Source organism: Chiloscyllium punctatum, chromosome 27, assembly GCF_047496795.1.
Source record: "Chiloscyllium punctatum isolate Juve2018m chromosome 27, sChiPun1.3, whole genome shotgun sequence".
NCBI lineage: Eukaryota > Metazoa > Chordata > Chondrichthyes > Orectolobiformes > Hemiscylliidae > Chiloscyllium > Chiloscyllium punctatum.
In genome coordinates, this window is record NC_092765.1 from 3,973,961 (window position 1) to 3,997,138 (window position 23,178).

The 23,178-nt window shown below is 43.0% G+C and overlaps 1 protein-coding gene across 8 annotated transcripts in view; it reads left to right on the top strand.

The window, feature by feature from the left end:
- The window catches only part of LOC140453373 (proto-oncogene tyrosine-protein kinase Yrk-like), a 304,349-nt gene that overhangs the window by 147,090 nt on the left and 134,081 nt on the right, over positions 1-23,178 (top strand). For 4 of the 8 annotated variants that reach the window (XM_072547949.1, XM_072547951.1, XM_072547950.1 and 1 more), the window contains one exon: positions 18,327-18,440. The exons of the other annotated variants lie outside the window; for them this stretch is intronic. The gene's annotated coding sequence lies outside the window, so the exon portion shown is untranslated. The remainder of the gene's footprint in view (positions 1-18,326; positions 18,441-23,178) is intronic. 8 annotated transcript variants of the gene reach the window in all.

Here is a 23,178-nt window from a genome sequence, read left to right on the forward strand (position 1 = left end):
CTATTAGTCTGGTAAACCCTCTCAGACCTGCTTTCTACACATTTCCATCTTTCTTTAAATAGGGAGACCCATACTGTACATTGTGCTCCAGATGCAGTCTCCTTGTGTCCTTTATGAACTGAAGCATAACTTTCTCAATGTTGCATTCAATTCTCTTCATACTTAACAATATTAGCTTTGCTACAATGCTGATATCTATCTCCGAGCTCTGCACTATCTCCCTGAACAAAGCTGTTTCCCCATTACCTAAGGATAATTCAGAGGTATGTTATAACCAGACTCTCTTCACTTGTTATTTAGAGTCATACAGCACAAAACAGACCCTTCAGTCCAAGCTGAACATAATCCCAAACTAAACTAGCCCAATTGATAATAGGCGCACAAAGTCAGAAAATGGACCTTGCAAGTTGTTTTCATATGGGTACCAATGCTTCCCTTTACTTCAAGAAAGTGCTGTTGAAAAACCTGCCACTGGCCAATGCTACAGCCCATAGGATTTCCTCACCAATTTGTCTCACCCATTCCTGCAAAGAAATTACAACTGGCACTGGTTGTACAAAAACGTGAACATTTTGTCAATAGTTTCTTGTTTAGATACTCAGTTATACGTGGTCCCCGATTTATGAAGGCCCGTCTTACAAACACTTGTACCTACACCCGAGATCCCACTTTAATATTAAATTTAAAGATCTGACCTGAAAGCTTGCTCGTACTTACAAACAGCTATTTTAGATTGTACTGTAACATGTTCCAGCTTGTGTACAAATAACTAACAAACACAGTCAGGAACAGAACCAGGTCATAAATTCAGGGACTGCTGTAATGTTTTTGACAAATTATTTTTCATATTTTCTCCCAGCTTTCAATGTAATCGGCACTCTGCAACATCACTAATTTGTGCAAAGAAACCTTGTTTTGAACATTATTAAAAATCGGACCAATTAGGATGGTTAATTTGTAGCAGTGACATTTACACTGGCAGCATTTCAACTATTAAGTATTGAGCTATTATTGGTCCAATTAAAATGGACTTGTCCCAAAATGAACTTTGCAGGAGACATTATATGTATTACAATTTAATGATATCACATTTCTGCAAATTTAAGTAACATCGTTTGCCGCATTTTAAACTGTCATCTTTGTAAGTTACAGTCAGGTGATTTCTGTCAGGACGGTGATAGGAATGACTACAATTGACCTTGGTACATTGGATTGGAAAGAGTCTTATGAGAAGACCCCATTAATGATCACTATCCAATGACTCCTTTCAGGAAGTCTGAATGTGTGCATGATTAAACATTACCGAATTGGGCTCAGCTGTGATGCCCATCCCTTTTAGTTGTTGAATTGCCTGCCAAGACACATTGTTTTGACTCGCATATCATGATCGGGCTCTCAAACAATGCACTCGTGCCAGCATGATACAACTCTATCAGAAATATTGGAGAGGGATTAAAATTTACTCTGCATGCCACAGAAAGAGGTTAATTTTCACAGCAAGAAATGCCATCAAAAATTTATTTCTAGGTTTGAGCACTTGGTAGCTAGCATATTAACCAGTTTATTTTACTTTGTGGGAATGCCAGGATGTGTAATCTGCAGTTTTAACTAGTGGGGGTTAACTTTTATTTGAGTTTATTCAGCGAGTCACACTACCCTGGGAAGGTCTCGTGTGTGGTACTCATTCAGGCTAAATTAGCTTATTTAAACAGAGCTGAGCTACAATTGGCTTCAGGACCACTGTCAGAGTTCACATCCATGATTAGAGTCTATTCCCTCCCACAGGATACACAGGCATTGGTGAAGACAGGCTCTGGTATGTTAATAATAACCTATCAGCATGTCCAGTCAATGGCAGCAAGGAAAGATAGCATACTCGAAGAGTGAGTTTTGGGCTTTGATGATGCAGTGGTAGTGCCCCTACCTCTCAGCCCGAAGGCATGGCTTCAACTCCCAACTTGATCCAGAGGTGTAACATAACAGTTTGATAGAGAATATCTAGTTAAGTACTGACGACACATCCAAGGAAGGGGAGGGGGTGAAAAATTATGAAAAAGAAAAGTGAAAATCAATGAAAATGCAACATAAATATTTTCAAAACTGAATTGAAATGACTCTGAACAATTGCCTTATGTTTATGTAATCCTGAGTATATTCCTGCATTGAGCAACTGCTGATGTTCGTTCCTGTCAGTTGGGTGTTTCGAGCAATAAACAAAGTGTGATTGGTTTCCATTTCACTCAGGAGCTGTGCCATACGATTGTGAAAAGAAAGACCTGGTTTTCTCTGGCACCTTTCATATCCCCAGAACGTTCCAAAGCCCATTGGAACCCGTGAAGCACTTTGCCATGCAAAGTAAAAATAAAACAAAAACCCTCAAAACTGTTCTGAGGAAAGGTCACTTGAGCTGAAACATTAACTTTGTCATACAAGATATCTTTATTCAAAAATGTGGATTTGTTCCAAATCACAATTCCACTCCAAGGGTCAGAAAAAGCTCTCTGATATTGTTGGTATTCTCAAAAGCTGGAGTTAGTCAGGAACATTAAAACAGTGGAAGTGGGAATCCACCAGCCCTGAGCCTTCATTGGACAAATATTTCTATTAATTCACAGGATGAGGGTGTTGTTGGTTTCATTGTCCATCCCTAATTGCACAGAGGACAGTTAAGAGTCAACCACATTGCTCTACGTTAGGGGTCACATGTAGATCATAGGTTAGACCAGGCAGTTTCCTTTCCTAAAGAACATTATTGAATCAAAAGGGGGTTTTCCCCATCAATTGACAACAGTTTCATGGTCATGATTAAAGTCTTAATTCTAGATTTTTAAAACTTAAATATTAAATTAAAATTCTACCATCTCCCATGAGGAAACACTTTGAGGAGTTAACCAGCAAGTTAGACAAAGGGGAGCCAGTGAACGTGATCTATTTGGTTTTCTAGAAAGCCTTTGACAAGGTTCTGCACAAAAGTCTGCTGAATAAGATAAGATAAGAGCTCATGATATTAGGGGTAAGATAGAGGATTGGCTGACTGGTAGAAGGCAGACAGTGGGGGGTAAAGGGGCCTTTTTCAGGATGGCAGCTGGTGACTAGTGGAATTCCACTGGGACAGCTTTGGGACCACAACACTTCACATTTTACATTAACGATCTGGACAAAGGAACTGAGGGCATTGTTGCTAAATTTACAAATGAAAAAAAAATAGGTTGAAGGATAAGTATTTTTGAGGAAGTGGGGAGACTGCAGAAGGTCTTGGACATGCTGGTAGAGTAGACAAAGAAAAGGCAGATGGAAAAAAATTGAGAAAGTGTGAGGCCATGCACTTTAGTAGGAAGAATGGAGGGAAAGACTATTTTCTAAATGAGGCTTCAGAAATCTGAAGCATTAAGGGACTTAAGAGTTCTAATTCAGGATTCTCTTGAGGTTAACATGCAGGTTCAGTTGGCACGCTAGGAAGGCAAATGCAATGTTAGCATTCATTTCAACAGAGCTGGAATATAAGAGCAGAAATATACAGTTGAAGCTGTATAAGGCACTGGTCAGACCACATTTGAAATGTTGCGAGCTGTTTTAGGCCCCGTGTTGAAGGAAGGATGTTGGATGAGTCCAGAGGAGATTTGCAAGAATGATCCCAGGGATGAAGGCTTGCCATATGAAGAGTGGTTGAGGACTATGGGTCCATACTTGATCAAGTTTAGAAGGTTGGGGCGGGGTGGGGGGTTGGGGGCTCGGGGCTCTGATTCAAACTTACTGAAAACTGGGAGGCCTGGATAGAGTGGATGTGGAGAAGATGTTTCTACTAGTAGGAGAGTCTAGGACCTGAGTGTGAAGGGACAACCCTTTAGGACTGAGATGAAGAGAAATATCTTCAAAAAGAGGGTTGTGAATCTGTGGAACTCGTTGCTACAGAGGGTTGTGGAGGCCAAGTCACTGAGTGAATTGAAGACAAAGACAGATAGGTTCTTGATTAGTAAGAGGATCAAAGGTTGCATGGAAAAGAAAGGAGAATGGGGCTGAGAAACATATCAGCCATGACCATGCAATGGAGCAGACTCGATGGGCCACATGGCCTAATTCTGCTCCTATATCTTATGGTTTTATGGAAATGGCTACACACTGACTTCGCCTCATCAAAGGTGTCCTTTCCTCTGAAGGTAAAATCAGAAGGAGCACGTCCTGGGTCTCCTACAAGAAAAACCTTTATCATCCGTCAATAAGTGACTCAAAGTCCGAATTGAATAGGAACTCACCACAAAAAGATATTCGCTCCCTAACCAACCCTGTCCTGTCCTCATAAACTGACACTCAAACACAGACTTCCACTTCAATACATGGTCACACAAAAGGGCACAAGTGTGTGAATAAGTGTGAGCAGGAATTTTATAAAGAAGGAACTTCTGATTAGATAGATTTATTCTGGGTTTTCATTGCTAAATTTAAAATGAAAACCCATTAGAGGAAATTCACTGGAGTCACTGGAGGATGATTGTAAAGAATATCAGGGAGAAGCCCCTGGTGTTTTAGCCACTTCAGTAATTTTTATTATTTTTACAGTGAACAGCAGCCTGATTGAAACACTCCTGTTTTGTACAACAGTAGCAGAAATGTTATGTTAGAAGTCAGAAATGTTGAGGAAGGAGGATGTGTGCTGGCTCATAGCCAAAGAGAAACATTGATTTAACAAAAAAAAATTCAATTGGAACATTTTTCACTTTTGATGCAATATCTTTCGGCTTGATTGACTATTTTTCCTTTGAGTCATTAAGGAAGTCAGTTTTGTTAGTTTTGCTTTGCTGAGCTCACATTCTGTTGTTACAGCTTGCAGTTTTGTAGTTTGAGGTTTTCCTGAATGCGATGTACACAAACCCTTCGAAGTATTAATCTATCTGTAGACTTAAAGGCTGTGATGCTAATAATGGGAGCAAGTAACCCCCAGGTCTTAGGAGCACTAATCATATTGAAAGTGCAGTCAGTCCCATTTACAAATGAAGCCACTGTTTGATCAATGTGTTGGTGAACATGAAAAATGCATCAATTTGTTTCTGTTCTCTGTTAAAATGGATGACCAGAGCAGATCTTTTACGCTTTATTTCCTTAAATGGCCCTAACATTTCACAAAGCTTCCTCTTTAGCTACACAACTGCAAGTGGAAGGTCTATTTTGCTTGTATGCTCTACTTTAACTCTACCAAATGTCCTGTTGTCATTTTTGTGTCATGAACAAAGTTAAAATACCTGATCGGTTTCAGTGATTCACATCAGCCCTCGGAATGCAGTTACACTGGTGTCCTAACTGTATCAGAGACTCTCGTAAGCCTTGGAAATGTTTCAAATGGAAAAATAAAGTACAAATTACAGAGGTATCCGTTGCATGCTGTTGAATTACACTGGATAACAAACAAGTAAGATCTATTACATGCTGCTGCTTTGCGGTTGCAGTGTGAGTGGCGTTTACCACCAACAGTGTTGTGCTATTAAGACACAGTGATGTTCTCCCAACCACACAATGGCTGCCAGGTCATAAACTGTAGGTGCCAATGATAATGGGTAGTATCAGTCTGTCTGGTTGGCTGTTCACAATAAGCAGAGGACTGATCTTACTCAAACAACCTCTGCTTTCAAAATTCAGAACATGATTTCTACATTAGATAGTAGTCTTCAACTGGATACCAGCTGCTGAATAACTCAGTGTCCCAGCGATAATACTAATGACCAACTGAAGAGATCAGTCAGTCCAGTACTCGGCCTCCCTTAGGTTTGGTAAAAGCTACATATATGCTTGCAGGAAAAGAAAGTGAATTGAATTGAATTGAATTTATTGTCACATGTACTGAGACACAGTGAAGAGCTTTGTCTTGTGAGCAATACAGGCAGATCACTGAGTTAAGTAGCATAGTTAAGTAAATAATAGGTAAACAGCAGCAAATACTAAAACAAAAGAACAGGTGAATGCTAAGAGTTTGTGAGTCCATTCAGTATTCTAACAACAGGAGGATAGAAGCCATTACAAAACCAGCTGGTGCCTGTGTTCAGGCTTCTGTACCTTCTCCCTGATGGTCGAGGTTGTGGAAAATAATTGCCAGGGTGGGATGGATCTTTCAGAATGCTGGTGGCCTTTCCTTGACAGCGGGCCTGGTTGATGGATTCTACAGATGGGAGGTTGGTCTTTGTGATTGTCTGGGCCGAGTTCACCACTCTCTGTAACCATCTCCAACCTTGAATGGGACAGTTGCCATAACAGGTAAGTGATACATCCAGACAGAACGTTCTCGCTGGTGCACCTATAAAAGTTGGCAAGGGTATGGAGAGGAAAGAAAGTTTATGGTACTGGTTGATCACTTCAGTTTTTCATGGAATTTGCCATTGTTCTTCCACTTCATGTGGGCTGCAGTCAGTGCAATATGAGCATGGAAACAGAGGAAGTTTGCAGGATGAAGAGAGGCCATTCACCCATCATGACTGTGCAAACTGAACCAAAGTTATCCAACCGAATGACACCCCTGTTAGTGACGTACGTTCCTGAATTTGGTCATAGAATCCCGACAGTTCAGAAGGAGGGGGCACTGACCCTCGAAGGAGCATCCCACCCAGACCATGCTCCCCCCCACCATATCCCATAACCCACATTTCCATCTTTGGATTGTGGGAGGAAACCGGAGCACCCAGAGGAAACTCATGCTGACACGGAGAGAATGTGCAAACTCCACACAGGCAGACGCCTGAGGTCGGAATCGAACCTGGGGCAGCAGCACGGACCACTGAGCCAGCCTGCAGTCCAGAGGTAATAAGAATCTGGAGACAACAAGACAGCAAATCTGGAATGGAGAACAAAAGTACAAGAAAACTGAATTTTCACTGATATAGAGAAAACTTTGTTGGATGCTTTGATGGAGGACAACTCACTGTGTCTTTCTTTACAAGAGGTGGGTCTTGCAGTCTTTGTCCTTCTAGATGTCGAAGTTTGGAAGGTGCTATTGATTGAGACTGAGTGAGTTATAGTAGTTTGTCTTCTCAATGGTACAGATTGCCACCATCTTGTGCTGCTGGTGCAGAGGGTTAATGTTGAAGGTGATGGATGTGGTGTCAATCAAGTAGGCAGCTTTGTCCTGCGTGGAATCAAGCTTCTTGAGATAGCCTTGAATGTCAAGGAGAATCGGATAGTCTCTGTAACTTGCTTCTATGTGGTATAAATGTTATTTGCTACTTGTCAGCCCAAGCCAGAATGTTGTCCAGATTTTGCTGCATTTGGATTTCATGGTACAGGGACAAAGGAAAACATTGTGAAGCGTTCCTCTTTTAGTATTTTTTCAGAGTTTAACTGCAGAGGGTTAAGTAGGGTGAATAGAATACTTCCTTCTTGATAGCCCTATATAACAACTGTCACTACTCTTCAAGGGATCCATGGTTTTCAATGTGCATTTCTTCAGTTTTGAAAGGATATGTAAAAATCCAAGGCTTTTATAGTAGATCTTTGCAGAACTAATACTTTGTGTGTCAAATGACCCTTTCCAATATTCTTTGTATCTTTACTGTTGCAGTTCCTGAGTAAGGAAAGAATTGTGGTTTCAGTAATGAACAGTACAGCCTGAGCTGATAAAACACAAGAATAGCTTGGGACCATCGAAAAGGAGGAAGGACCTGAAGTTCATTAGGTGTGAGTTAGTACATTGTGATGAACCATTATCTTGTTCTTTATTTAGATTCATTGATTAAAAGTTACCCAGTTCCAGAGTCTGCATTCAGCTAAGTTTAACTGAACCATGAGCAGTGTTCAAATTACCATAATGCAAGAGCACTGAAGGTGGTTATGGAGCTTTCTTAGGCTGGCTTTCTGGTGGCACACTCTGTCAGAAGGTGATGAGGACAGCACTGAGAACCATGCTTAGTTCATAACCACGAGGAAGTTTATCTGAGTAACAAGATGTTGCTCTCAGTTCAGACATTGTGAAAAACATCAGCCAAATAGTGACTCCTCCAGTGGGTGAGATGACCAAGTATCATTTTGCCTCTCCACCGATGCACAATTAACTGGAAAATGCAATGCACACAATCTGAAAGATTAGGCTTGTGAAAAGGTGAGGTAAAAATCTACAAATATGACGCTTTTAGAGAAAAATGAATGTGGAGACAACTCATCAGAAATTTTCACATGTCAGTGCAATATTTTTAATGCCGACTATCTATAATTCCTCTTACTGCAACTGTGGTTAGACAATGCTAGTCAAGAATAGCAGCTGTGGTTTTCATTAAGGAAGAGAAACAAAGATAGGGTGTGGACAGAGGGCAGAGAGTGGCATTTAGAATTGGACAGAATTGAGTGCAACCTTTGAATGTTTATTACAATATCCTGGTTTGTTTTATTCAAAACTTTGTTACAAGCTGGTCAACATTGCTTTGAAATGTTGGTCTGGATCCTGTGAAACATTTTATTTAATAGTCACAATGAGATCACAGTACATTAAAGGAGAACAGTGGACTTTATTTAAATACTGTCATGTTGCTATTGTCTTACCAGACCATAGGGGCTGCTCTCTTATTAGAGTGAAGCAGTTGGTGGTGATTTAACCTGAGGGCCATCAGCCCTCAGGCAAGGGAAGAGGTTGGGAAGGAGAGTCCTTCACAGTAACCTCAAACCAGTGATGGGAATTGAACCTATGCTGATAGCGTCACATTACATTACATTTACATTACAGTGTGGAAACAGGCCCAACAAGTCCACACCGCCCCGCCGCAGCGCAGCCCACCCATACCCCGACATCTACCCCTTACCTAACACTACGGGCAATTTAGCATGGCCAATTCACCTGACCTGCACATCTGTGGGAGGAAACCAGAGCACCCGGAGGAAACCCACACAGACACGGGGAGAACGTGCAAACTCCACACAGTCAGTCGCCTGAGGCGGGAATTGAACCCAGGTCTCCGGCGCTGTGAGGCAGCAGTGCTAACCACTGTGCCACCATGCCGCCCACCGTGCTGTCACACTGCTCTGTAAACCAACAATCCTGCCAACTGAACTAAACCAATTCCCATTTAAATGCTAATATGCATAAAATGCAGTCACTAAGGTCATCTTGGGAGTACATAATTTATCTTTAGGTTTTAATGATCACTGACCTCTTTATGTTAAAATAGCCCCTGTTCAGAAAGGTGTATTTGTGCCTATCTTTACTTTATTGGGAAATAACTCCATAATATTTGGATTTAGAAACAGGATTTAATTTTCTGGGAAGCTCATCTAGAGTGTCCTGCGCACTCGGAGCAGATAGATACAAGTCAAAGCCTATCATCCAACCAATAATACATCCCTTTCCTGTAACCTTTTGCTTGTCTTCATCAATTTCATAGTCCCTGCCATTTCAATGCTGACCTTGTAATGGGCCTGTGGAAGGCCTTAGCCCAAAGAGAATATTAAATGATCCCAGAGAAACCCAAACTTTTGAAATGTCCTGCATGTCAAGTGTTCATTCACTACATTTTTTTTCCTTGCTTTAATTTTTGGTGCCATTCTGGGCACTGAGGTGCTGCTTTAAGCCTTCCAATGCATCTCCTTAACTGAGTGGCATTGTAGCTCACAGTGCTAGGGACCTGGGTTCAATTCCATCCTCAGGTCACTGTCTGTGTGGAGTTTGCACGTTCTCCCAGTGTCTGCATGGGTTTCCTTCAGGTGCTCCAGTTTCCTCCCACTGTCCAAGGACATGTATGTTAGGGTGGTTTGGTGGTGGGAAATGTAGGGATGGGCTAGGGGGGTTTGGGTGGGAAGTTCTTTGGAGGGTTGGTACGAGCTGAATGGCCTACAATTTACAACGTAGCGATTCTGTTTTTGCTTATCCCTGCAAAGTGATATCAGGCATGGATGCATGTCCCAAATAGCTAAATGAGCCTGTTGCTTAAATTTAAATTTTGTAAGTTTCATTTGTGATTTGATCTTTGTTGTCGTGCCCCTTTAAGTGAAATTATATTCTAATTTTAAGGTCCAGTAGACACAGAAATTGCTGGAGAACCTCAGCAGGTCTGGCAGCATCTGTGGAAAGAAAGTGAAGTCAATTTTCAGGGGTCCAGTGACCCTTCTTCAGAACAGATATAATGCTACATTCTGTGTTCAATCTATCAAAGGAAGGAATTGTGGTAAGTGTTATACTTTGCCGCCTATTCCTGGATCTGTTTGTCAGGGAGGTTGTGATTGTGAAGTGTCTTGTGCCTGTGTGAATGAAGATCAGATACAGGCCACTGGTTAAAATGTACACTGACAGCACTTAAGTGAGAGAGGCATTGGATCAATCATCTATCTGACGTTCTGCACATTTTCTGCTTACTTTTGGCAGACCCCTTGAAACTCTGTCACAGTCCTGCAGTAAGAACTGTGTCTAAGCAGACTCACTCATAAAAACTGACTCAAAGAAACACTAGCAGTTTGTAGCTGAATCAATTATCTTGGTGCTCTGCTGCTAAGAAGTAGATGTCTAAGACATAATCATAGAATCTCAACAGTGTGGACACACCCTTCGGCCCACCAAGTCCACACCAACCCTCCGAAGAGGATCCCACCCAAACCCACCCCTCTGCATTTACCCCTGACTAATGTACCTACACATCCCTGAACACTATGGGCACTTTAGCACGGCCAATTCACCTGACCTGCATATCTTTGGATTGTGTCAGGAAACCGGAGGACCTGGAGGAAACCCACACAGACAGGGGGAGAATGTGAAAACTCCACACAGACAGTCACCTGAGTCTGGAATCGAACCTAGGTCCCTAGTACTATGAGGCAGCAGTGCTAACCATTGAGCCACCATATAATGGCTAGTTACTTATTAAAATGATAATTATTTTTCACCCAGGAAGCAGATGCTTAATCCTACCTTTCCAAAGGAGGGGATTAATCCAATTCCTCAACTACCCACTACAAAGTGGGAAATGTTTAAATGTTGGATATAATTAGATTAGATTAGATTCTATCCAGTGTGGAAACAGGCCCTTCTGCCCAACAAATCCACACCGACCCTCCGAAGAATAAACCACCCAGACCAATTTCCCTGGGTCTGTTTCTAGTATTGACTCAGAGAAGACACGGAATGAGCTACAGAGAGTTGTTAGTTGGGAACAGTTCCCCAGCCAGTTAAATCCATAAAATAGTATCAGGATGTCATATTGCGGCTTTATAAGAATTTTGGTAGGCCACACCTAGAGTATTGCATTCAGTTCTGGTCGCCATGCTACAGGAAGGATGTGGAGGCTTTGGAAAGGGTGGAGAAAAGTTTTACCAGGATGTTGCCTGGATTAGAGGGTTTTAACCAAAAGCAGAGGCTAGAAAAACTCAGGTTGCCTTGAGCAGCAGAGGCTGAGGGGAGACTTGATAGAAGTCTATAAAACTAAGAGATGCACAGATAAGGTTGACGGTCAGAATCTTTTTCCCAGGGTTGAAATGCCTAATACTAGGGGATATGTGTTTAAGGTGGGAAAGTTCAAAGCAGATGTGAGGAACAAATTTTTTACGCAGACAGTGATAGGGGTCCGTAATGCATTGCCAAGGAATGGTGGCGGAGGCAGATACGATAGAGGTGTTTCAGCAGCTTTTTGATAAGCACATGAATGGAGGGATATGGACCGAGGGCAGGCAGAAGGGATTAGTTTAATTTTGCATTATGTTCAGCACAACATTTTGGGTCAAAGGGCCTGTTCCTCTGTTGTACTGTTCTATGTTCTATGTTCTTAATAAGACTAGACACAAGCCCTTTCCACTGTTAATTCATATAGGTGCTGAAGTTATGGGTGAACTTTGGTACTTAAAATTTCCAGAAGTTTCCTCATCTCCCCTACCCCCACCTTATCCCAGATCCAACCCTCCAACTCCGCACCACCCTCTTGAACTTTCCTACCCATCTATCTTCCTTCCACCTATCCGCTCCACTTTCCAATCCAACCTATCACCATCATCCCCACCTTGATCTATCTATCGCATTCCCAGCTACATTCCCCCCAGCCCCACCCTTTTATCTCTCAGCCCCCTTGCCCCCTCCCCCCACACGCCCACCCATATTCCTGATGAAGGGCTTATGCCTGAAACGTTGACTCTCTAGCCCCTTGTGTGCTGCCTGACTGGCTGTACCTTTCCAGTGCCACACGTTTTGACTCTGATCTCCAGCATCTGCAGTCCTGACTTTCTCCTACTTAACATTCCCAGTCTGATGTAACAGGTGATTATCACGAGACTATTAATCCAGATAATGTTCTGGGGACTTGGGTGTGATTCAATTAGAACCCTGGAATTCAGAGTTTGATGACACCTATAAAGCTACTGTCAATTCTTGGAAAATCTCATCTGGCTCACTCATGTCCTTTAGGGAAGGAATCTGCTGTCCTTACCCAGTCTGGCCTATGTGTGACTCCAGACCCAAAGCAATGCGTTTGATGTTGAGCAGTTACAAACCGGTGAAGGCATCAGAATTGGTTCCTAACTTTAAAACTGATTTTTTTTGCAATAAAGGTCTGGAAGGTTAATCCAGTGTTTTATCCACAGAGCTCTGACAACTGAGTGATTGAGATACTGAGACCAGGACAGAAAACGAAAAGGGAATATAATTACCCATTTTTTATGATCATAAAGGGAGTGTTAAGTTGAACCATATTTTTCTGCTGTACCTTGGAATGTGGAGAAGGTGGTCACCAATTCATAATGAGGAATATGAAAAGGAGAACATTTGGTTTGCAAAATTAGAATTTGCAAGTAGAGCAAACTGTTGATATAGTTTGTGGAACTGGAGAGTTTAAAGGAAATGAAGGTCCAATAAAAAATCCAATGAATGTTTTGTTCACTTGGTATCAGAAACCAAACTAAACCCCATCAAAACATAAAAAGATGATAGCCTAGAGCCGAACTTCTCATATTTTAAAGGCAAGTGCCAGGTATTACATTCAGATGCAATTCAATTGGTTAAACTATCAGGCTTGGACTTAAACACTACAACTAAAATACTGCAAAAGAAACAAGAAATTAGAATGACTTCACTGGAAAACATAACAGAAAAATAGATTATTTAACTACTAAACAGTAATTGTTTGAATATATGATGTGGAGGTATCAGTGTTGGACTGGGGTGGACAAAGTCAGAAGTCACACAACACCAGGTTACAGTCCAAGAGGTTTATTTGAAATCACAAGCTTTCAGAGTGCTACTCCCTTGTTGGGTGAACTTCACCTGATGAAGGAACAGTGCTCTGAAAGCTTGTGATTTCAAATAAACCTGTTGGACTATAACCTGGTGTTGTGTGATTTCTAACTTGTTCCAATATAGTAATATACCATAGACATTCCCTTGGCAAAGGCAAGTTCTGTAAAATACATTGTATCATATGCAATTCTCCAGTCCAAGAGGAAACTCAGAGAGAGAGTAGCAGGGAGAGATATACTGCAGATTCCAAAGCCAGTTTCAAGACCACAGCAACTGTTGTGGTACTGAGACTTTATAAAAGCACCGTTGTGCTACTGAGACTTTATAAAGCTCTGGTTAGGCCCCATTTGGAGTACTGTGTTCAGTTTTGGTCCCCACACCTCAGGAAGGACATACTGGCACTGGAGCATGTCCAGCAGATTCACACGGATGATCCCTGGAATGGCTGAGGATCTTGGGATTGTATTCATTGGAGTTTAGAAGATTAAGGGGAGATCTAATAGAAACTTACAAGATAATACATGGTTTGGAAAGGGTGGACACTAGGAAATTGATTCCGTTAGGCGAGGAGACTAGGACCCGTGGACACAGCCTTAAAATTAGAGGGGGTAAATTCAGAACAGAAATGTGGAGACATTTCTTCAGCCAGAGAGTGGTGGGCTTGTGGAATTCATTGCCGCAGACTGCAGTGGAGGCCGGGATGCTAAATGTCTTCAAGGCAGAGATTGATAAATTCTTGATGTCACAAGGAATTAAGGGCTATGAAGAGAATGCGAGTAAGTGGAGTTGAAATGCCCATCAGCCATGATTGAATGGCGGAGTGGACTTGATGGGCCGAATGGCCTTACTTCCACTCCTATGTCTTATGGTCTTATGGTCTTAACTGCTACTGAGAAACTAAAATGAAACATCCTGGTTCAGTAGGAGCTTGGCCTCACCCATTCAGGTTGCTTCTATTGTTCTGGTTTTTGAGAAATAATATCTCACAAGCTGTTTACCTTATGGGCTTTGAAACAGACTGCTTGGCATCTCTGTCCCAACCCCTCTTCATCCAAAAAAATTACCACATCGGATGAAGAATATTGAATGACAACGGGACATTAAAGTGTCAATAGGAATAGAAAATATCCTGACCAGATGAAATATCACCTTTTTCTCTCCTGCACATGCAAATTAACAAACAAACGGTAGATGATTCGTCCCCTTAATCTTGTTCCACCATTCAATAAAATCCTGGGAAATCCGATTATTCCACATTTCTGCCTACCCCGATAACAGATTTAAAAATTCTGAAGGACTCTGCTTCCACCTCCTTTTATATACACAGAAGGATTTCACAAAACTATTCCTTAATGAACAAAGTCATAGAGTCATAGAGATGTACTGCACAGAAACAGATCCTTTGGACCAACTTGTTCATGCTGACCAGATATCCCAACCTAATCTAATCCCACTCGCCAGCACCCAGCCCATTTGCCTCCAAACCCTTACTATTCATATACCCATCCAGATACCTTTTAAATGTTGCAACTGTACCAGCCTCCACCACTTCCTCAGGCAGCTCATTCCATACACGCACCACTGTCTGTGTGAAAACATTGACCCTTAGGTCTCTTTTATATCTTTCCCCTCTCACCCTAAACCTATGCTCTCTAGTTTTGGACTCCCCAACCCCAGGGAAAAGACGTTTGTCTATTTATCCTAACCATACCCCTCATGATTTTGTAAACCTCTATAAGGTCACCTCTCAGCCTCCAACACTCCAGGGAAAACAACCCCAGCCCATTCAACCTCTCCCTATAGCTCAAATCCTCCAACCCTGGCAACATCCTTGTAAATCTTTTCTTTCAAGTTTCACAAATCCTTCTGATAGGAAGGAGACCAGAATCGCACACAATATTCCAACAGCGGCCTAACCAATGTCCCGTACAGCCACAACTTGACCTCCCTGTACTCAATACTTTGACCAATAAAGGAAAGCATACCAAACGCCTTCTTCACTATCCTATCTCCCTGCAACTCTACTTTCAAAGAGTTATAAACCTGGACTCCAAGGTCTCTTTTTTCAGAAATACTCCCTAGGACCTCACCTTTAAGTCCATAAGTCCTGCTAAGATTTGCTTTCCCAAAATGCAGCACCTCGCATTCATCTGAATTAAACTCCACCTGCCACTTCTCGGCCGATTGGTCCATCTGGTCAACATCCTGTTGTAATATGAGGTAACCTTCTTTACTGTCCACTACACCTCCAATGTTGGTGTCATCTGCAAACTTAATAACTGTACCTCTTATGTTCACATCCAAATCATTTATAAAAATGACAAAAAGTAGAGGGCCCAGCACCGATCCTTGTGGCACTCCACAGTCACAGGCCTCCAGTCTAAAAACAACACTCCACCACCACCCTCTGTCTTCCATCTTTGAGACAGTTCTGTATCCAAATGGCTAGTTCTCCCTGTATTCCATGAGTTCTAACCTTGCTAACCAGTCTCCCATGGGAAATCTTGTCAAACGCCTTACTGAAGTCCATATAGATCACATCTACTGCTCTGCCCTCATCAATCCTCTTTGTTACTTCCTCAAAAAACTCAATCAAGTTTGTGAGACATGATTTCCCACGCACAAAGCCATGTTGACTATCCCGAATCAGTCCTTGCCTTTCCAAATACATGTACATCCTCTCCCTCAGGATTCCCTCCAACAACTTGCCCACCACCGAAGTCAGGCTCACCGGTCTATAGTTCCCGGGCTTGTCCTTACCACCTTTCTTAAATAGTGGCACCACATTAGCCAACTTCCAGTCTTCTGGCACCTCACCTGTGGCTATCGATGATACAAATGTCGTCGTTGGTGAAAAAGGCACATCTTCAATCCAGTGAAACAAAGGAAGGCCTCGCCCTAATTTGTTTCTGACTGAGATCAGCAAGCACCAAACGACCAGGACTCTTTGAGAACATCAACAAAAAGACACCATTGAAAGGAAAAACCTGGTGACACTTCCAAACTAAAGTTAGTGCTGGTTAAATATCATGCTAATTTGAGCACATAAATCAACAAACAGTCCCTCTGAATGTATTACGCAAGTTTCTGACAAAAGAAGTGATTATATTTTGTTGTGATGGAGGTATGTTGGCAAACAGTGAACACAATTCGCACAGTGATTCTACACAATGCAGACCTAATTCCTATAGTTTTTCCTGGACAAAGAGCACATCTTAAATGAAAATCTCTGGAATTTCTACCAAGGAGGGCTGCCAATGCTGGCTCATCAAACATGAGAGACAGGTTTTTAATCAGTAAGGGAATTGAGGCTTATGGAGAAAAGGTAGGAAGTGGAGCTGAGGATTATCAAATCAGCTGTGCTCTCATTACTTCTCAGAGAAGAATTGACGGGCTGAATAGCCTACTCCTACTTGTGTTTTCTGGGCTGAAATGTGATTTGAGAGCTGTGTTAGCTTTAAACTGCAGGCATGTGTATAAACAGCAAACCTGAGTGTTAATATGTGTTGCTTCATGTGTTCTAATGTAAAGTTAATGTTAGTAGGTGATGTACAGCTATGGGTTAACTGTCAGTGAACAGCAACCTATTCCAGTTGCCAAGTGCCCCCCTGCTGCTCCTGTAATTCAGAACTGCTGGTGGCGGCATTTCAGGAGATCCATAGCAGGAGGTATAAACAGCTAATGCAAAGCAACCTGCTGTTGTCTGCCAATTGTGGAAGGGGGGTGGTGGAGGATGGGAATAATCATTGAAGACCTCCTGGTGTCTGAGCTAAAGCACACGGAATGGGCATGCCCTGCTGAATTCAGCCAGGATTATTTGGATCGATCAGTTTCCAGTCTCCATGACGATGGAACTGGAAGTCAGCCTCCTCCCGAGTTGCCGTCACTGAGCAGTAGGCCATGTTTGGTCAGAATGTTGTTGGTTCAAGTCCCACTTGAGAGCAAAAACCAAAGTACTGTGTTGGACTGCCAGCTGGAGAAGTTAGAGGTGCTATTTATCAGATGAACAATAACCTGAAGCCTTGTCTACCCTGTCACGTGGCACTGTTTCCAAAGATGCAGGGGGCATTGCTCTGGTTTCCTGATCAATTATTACCTGACATATCAAACTGGTCAATATCACATTGCTTTTTGTGTGGAGTCTTGCTGTGTACAAGATAATTATATTTTGTACATTGCAACAGATTGCTGCAAAACATGTTAGGATCTTGTAATGGAGTGAAAGGCTGTACACAAATACAAGTTTTTATTTTCAAGTAATAAAGCACATATGCCATTCCAGCTGTTCTAGTTGAACTTGTCAATCGGTGCAGATGACACACAATTGACAAAAATAATGGTTGGTCAGAGGATGCACAACTTCTATTGGTGCTCAAGTGTAAGTGAAGGTCTGATTGACAATGTCCTGGCAATCCCAGCTGAGACAGAGACAGAAGCAACTGAGATCCCAAACTCAATGCCACTGTCAGACTCAATTATATCCAGGAATATACTGTTAACCAGCGGAGAACCATCCATTTGCTGAATGACTGAATGATGAGAGTGCAAGAAGGTTTGATGTTCAATGAAGTAAGTTGCTGAGTTTAATCTGTAACTGCAGCCTGGAGTTAGAGAATGCAGATCTCTTTTGTTCAATTTTTCCCCAATAATGTACTTTGTATAAAGTTTGTAAACAAAAACATTTCAACTTGAATATTCCAGGACTTGCAAGAAATCAACATACCCCAAAGACAACATGTTCCACAGGATTCAATTGTTTGCAGAACACATTCCATGTCAATATATAGCCTCGCTCAAATATTTCTAATTAGAAATTACAGTTTGTGAAAAGCGATTTTTAAAAATCATTAAATACCACTTTTCCCTCTGGAATGCCTCAATACCTTTTCAATGCTCTTGACTGACACCATATATTTGTTGGAAGGTATATCGTGTGATGGGTAATTCCGTTCCAGCTCTCAGAGAGCTGTGACGAACAGACCATAGACAGCTACTTTTCCTTACCCTGTCTGTAGCTGCTGCCCCAACCTCCAGTGGCTCCCTCATCATAGTCCTGGCCTTTAGAAAGTGCCAATTGCAACACTAGTTTGAAGATAATACCTTGCACTGGAAGTTGCAGGCAGACCAATTTCTTTTTATTCATTCACAGGATGAGAGCACCGCTGGTTAGGCCAGCATTTATCACCCATCTCTAATTACCCAGAGGGCAGTTAAGAGTCAACCACATTGCTGCAAGTCTGGAGTCACATGTAGGCCGGACCAGGTAAGGATGGCAGTTTCCTTCCCTGAAGGGCATTATTGAACCAGGTGAGTATTTTCAAAAAAATGACAATGGATTCAAGGCCATCGCTAGATTCTTAATTCCAGATATTCAAATTCCACTATCTGCCATGGCAGGATTTGAACCCACATCTCCAGAACATTATCTGGGTCTTTAGATTAACAGTCCAGGGATAATAATGCTAGGTCATTGCCTCCCCATAGTGTCTTTCACCGAGTTGATGGTCCTGCAGGTGCAGTTGATGTTTGGCTCAGTGTGCGATCCCAGAGAACGGCCCATGGAGACAGAATCCTGCATCATGGAGCTGCTCAGAACTAACCTCAACAAAACCACTGCATCTCTCTCCAGATCTTCTTTGCAAAGACACATTCCTTTGCAAGGAGGCAGACAAGAGTTCTCCCACCACAGTCACATTGAAGGCCCTGTGCGCAGGGTGGAATTCTGGGTGTTCAGCAGGTTCTATCACCAGCCAAGCTACATCTTGGTGCATTTGGAGAATTCTGTCAGCGAGGTGTTCTGCCCACTGATTGTGCTGCAAACTGTGATGTGCTCCTGTTCCTTCCAGAAGGTGCATGCACAGAGCTCTCTGATAAAAGAGGAGGGTTGCTGATGTCATCGCTGTCTGAGGATCAGCAAATCTCTTTTAGCCAGCCTGTGAGGTGTGGAGCCCACAAACAGCAGAACCTCCCCCTTCTAGATATTTTTATTCATTTTCTATTCTCGATCAGGGAGGTAACACTGCAGGGGAAGAGTCTGAACAAATGGCTAACTCTAAAGGAGCTGGCAGAGCCCATGAGTCAAAGTCATGGGGATGTACAGCACGGAAACAGACCCTTCGGTCCAAAGCATCCATGTCGACCAAATATCCCAACCCAATCTAGTCCCATTTGCCAGCACTTGGCCCATATCCCTCCAAACCCTTCCTATTCATATATACCCATCCAGATGCCTTTTAAATGTTGCAATTGTACCAGCCTCCACCACTTCCTGTGGCAGCTCATTCCATACACACACTACCCTCTGCATGAAAAAAATTGCCTCCTATGTCCCTTTTAAGTCTTTCCCCTCTCACCCTTAATCTATGCCCCTCTAGTTTTGGACTCCCCCACTCCAGGGAAAAGACCTTGTTTATTTACCCTATCCATGCCCCTCATGATTTTATAAACCTCCGACTCTCCAGGGAAAATAGCCCCAGCATTTTCAACCTCTCCCTGTAGCTCAAACTATCCAACCTTGGCAACATCCTTGTAAATCTTTTCCGAACCCTTTCACATTTCACAACATCCTTCCTATTGGATGGGGACCAGAACTGCAGGCAGTATACCTCGGAGAAGAGTAAAATTGCTGACAATAACACTTTCCCAGTGCTGTGAGCCCCTGATTGAGCAGGACCTGCTGGAGGTGACAGAGAGCCTGCTACTGGCTAATGGCAAGTGTGAATTCATGAGGAAGGACATCCCCTGACTCCCCTTCAGGCAGAAGGGGGAGAGAGATGAAATTAGGAATTGGGGATCAATCTTACTCCTAAACATGGACGACAAAATTTGGTCATGGGTTATTGCCGAGTGGGTCAGGACTGCTCTGGTGCAGTTGATTCATCCTGAGCAGACCTAAACTGCACCAGGCAGGTCAATTTCTGATAGCCTTACACCCCTCAGGGATACGATCACCCTAGTGAGGGACAGAGAGGTGGACACTACCTCATCAGCCTGGACCTGGAAAAGGTCTTTGACAGAATATCATTCACCTACCTGAGGGATATGTTCTCTCCTAAATGGGGTTTAGGGAAGGAGTCTATAGTTGGATCCAATGGATAGACATAAACATCAGGAATGGAGTTTCAGTCAATGGATGGGAGGTTCTGGATCAAATCTGGAGTCAGCACAGGGCTGCCCTCACCTTCCCTTGTCCTGTCCATGTGTTTTACAGAATCTTTTGGCAAGTCCATTACAAAGAACCTGGGCATAAGAGGATTGACAATCCCAGGTAGTGGAGACCCTCAGGTTAAAGCATGGTCAAAGTCATTATTTTCTGCTTGGATCTACTATTGATGAGTAGACTAATGAGCATCTGCAACCAGTTTGAACCAGCCTCGGGAGCCAAGGTAACCCTGAAAGAATGAAGCCCTGGACTGACTGACTGACAAACTCTATGTCCCCCTTCAGGTCAGATAACCCAAAAATGCTAGGGAGACAGTTAACGGGGAACAAAGCTTTGACAAAGGGTCAGTTAGACTTGAAACGTCAGCTCTTTTCTCTCCTTACAGATGCTGCCAGACCTGCTGAGATTTTCCAGCATTTTCTCTTTTGGTTTCAGTTAACAGGGAACAGTCAGTGTGCCATTAACTGGAAATAAGGATAGCACAATAAAAACTGAGCATATGGGTAAGAGCCTGGCCACCAGGTGAGAGGCACTGTCTCAGGGTTACTGTACGTGGTGCAGAAGAGGCCGCTCTCTCCCACACCACGGCACTATCCCCAACCAGCTTCCTCTTTATCTGGAAATTGAAAATGCACTGTGTTCACAGGGACACAACCTACACAGCTCTAGATAAAGAGACAGAACACATAGCTGGCATCACCTTCATCCCATAAAGGTCAAATACTGTTGAAGCTAGAAATTGGAAATGAAAACAAAATTCTGGAGAAACTTGGCAGGTCTGACGGCATCTGTGGACCCTGAGTTCTGAAGAAGAGTCACACAGGACTCAAGGTTAACCCAGTTTCTCTCTTCACAGATGCTGCCCCGACCTGCTGAGTTTTTCCAGCGTTCTCTGTCTATATCAGCCTCACACTGCAGGCCACGTGTTACATCGAGCTGGTGTATGCCGTCAGTACACAAACACCAAGTGTCACCACGAACTGTGGTCCCACCTGTCACCAGGGCTCTTGCAGATAGCTCTGGCCACATTGCCATGGAACACTCCGAGTGGTCTGACCATAATATACCGCCTGACCCCACCGCCCCCCGCCCTGCTCCACCCCTCCTCCAGAGAAGGTGATGCAGAAAACAAAAAAAAGTGTTTTGACTCTAAGTCCATCAGGAAGTGATCAGCAAGTAACGTCCTCAAGGCTCTGTGGGAAAATGAGAAGCTCCGATGAGCAGACTGTCAAAGGCATTCGGCAGAATGCGTCATCGCCAGAACTTACAAAACGCACCTCGCCATATTTTTACCCGTATTAACAATGAGGTTAAAGCACCTCCTGAAAAGGTTGCCAAACAGCTTCTAACAGTCAATCTGGTGGGTTGACAGGACTCCTCTGTTTAATTAACACTGTCTGTACATCAACGGCAGCACTACAGCAGAGGGAACACAGGGTTCCACATACCTCCTGCTGACAAAACGAGAAAGGGGAAATTGAAACTGTTAGGCTATCAGTTCCATAGCATCAGCATTAATACATCGAGCAAAAATATTGGTACCTTACATTTTGGGCTGAATTGCTAAAAACCGAGCAGCTGGTCAGTGAGGATTCACACAGAATAATTTATAACATCCATACTGTGGGAAATGAGATGAGGAAGAAGGGGGATTCTGTTTTGACATAAGAAGAACGCAATTTCTCCAAATTGAAATTTAAGTGTACAAGAAATTTCAGGAACTGGAACAAAGTTGTGTTGAACAATTCAGTCATTATGTCTTGATTCAGTCACCTTCAGTGCTTTCACCCCATGTATTCCTCAGTCCATTTGTACAGTCAACTCCTGCAACCTTCCTACCACTCCTCACTATTCACAACTCCAAGAACCCACCCCCTCACTATTCACAACTCCAATAACACACCTCCCTCATTATTCATAACTCCAATAACCCACTGCCACTCACTATTCACAACTCCAATAACCCACCCCCCCACAATTCACAACTCAAATAACCCACCCCCTCACTATTCTCAACTCCAATAACCCACCCCCCCCCCACTATTCACAACTCCAAGAACCCACCCCCTCACTATTCACAACTCCAATAACCCACCCCCTCACTATTCACAACTCAAATAACCCACCCCCTCACTATTCACAACTACAAAAACCCACTGCCCCCCACTATTCTCAACTCCAATAACCCCCCCCCACTATTCACAACTCCAATAACCCACCCCCTCACTATTCACAACTCAAATAACCCACCCCCTCGCGATTCACAACTCCAATAACCCACCCCTCATTATTCATAACTCCAATAACCCACTGCCCCCCACTATTAACAACTCCAATAACCCACCCCCTCACTATTCACAACTCCAATAACCCACTGCCCCCCACTATTCACAACTCCAATAACCCACCCCCTCACTATTCACAATTCCAATAACCCACCCCCCCTCACTATTCACGACTCAATAACCCACTGCCCCCCACTATTCACAACTCCAATAACCCAGCCCCCCACTATTCATGACTCCAATAACTCACACCCCTCACTATTCACAACTCCAATAACCCACTACCTCCCACTATTCACAACTCCAATAACCCAACCCCTCACTATTAACAACTCCAATAACCCACCCCCTCACTATTCACAACTCCAATAACCCACCCCCTCACTATTCACAACTCCAATAACACACCCCCCTCACTATTCACAACTCCAATAACCCACTGCCCCCCACTATTCACAACTACAATAACCCACCCCCTCACTATTCACAACTCAAATAACCCACTGCCCCCCACTATTCACAACTCCAATAACCCAACCCCTCACTATTCACAA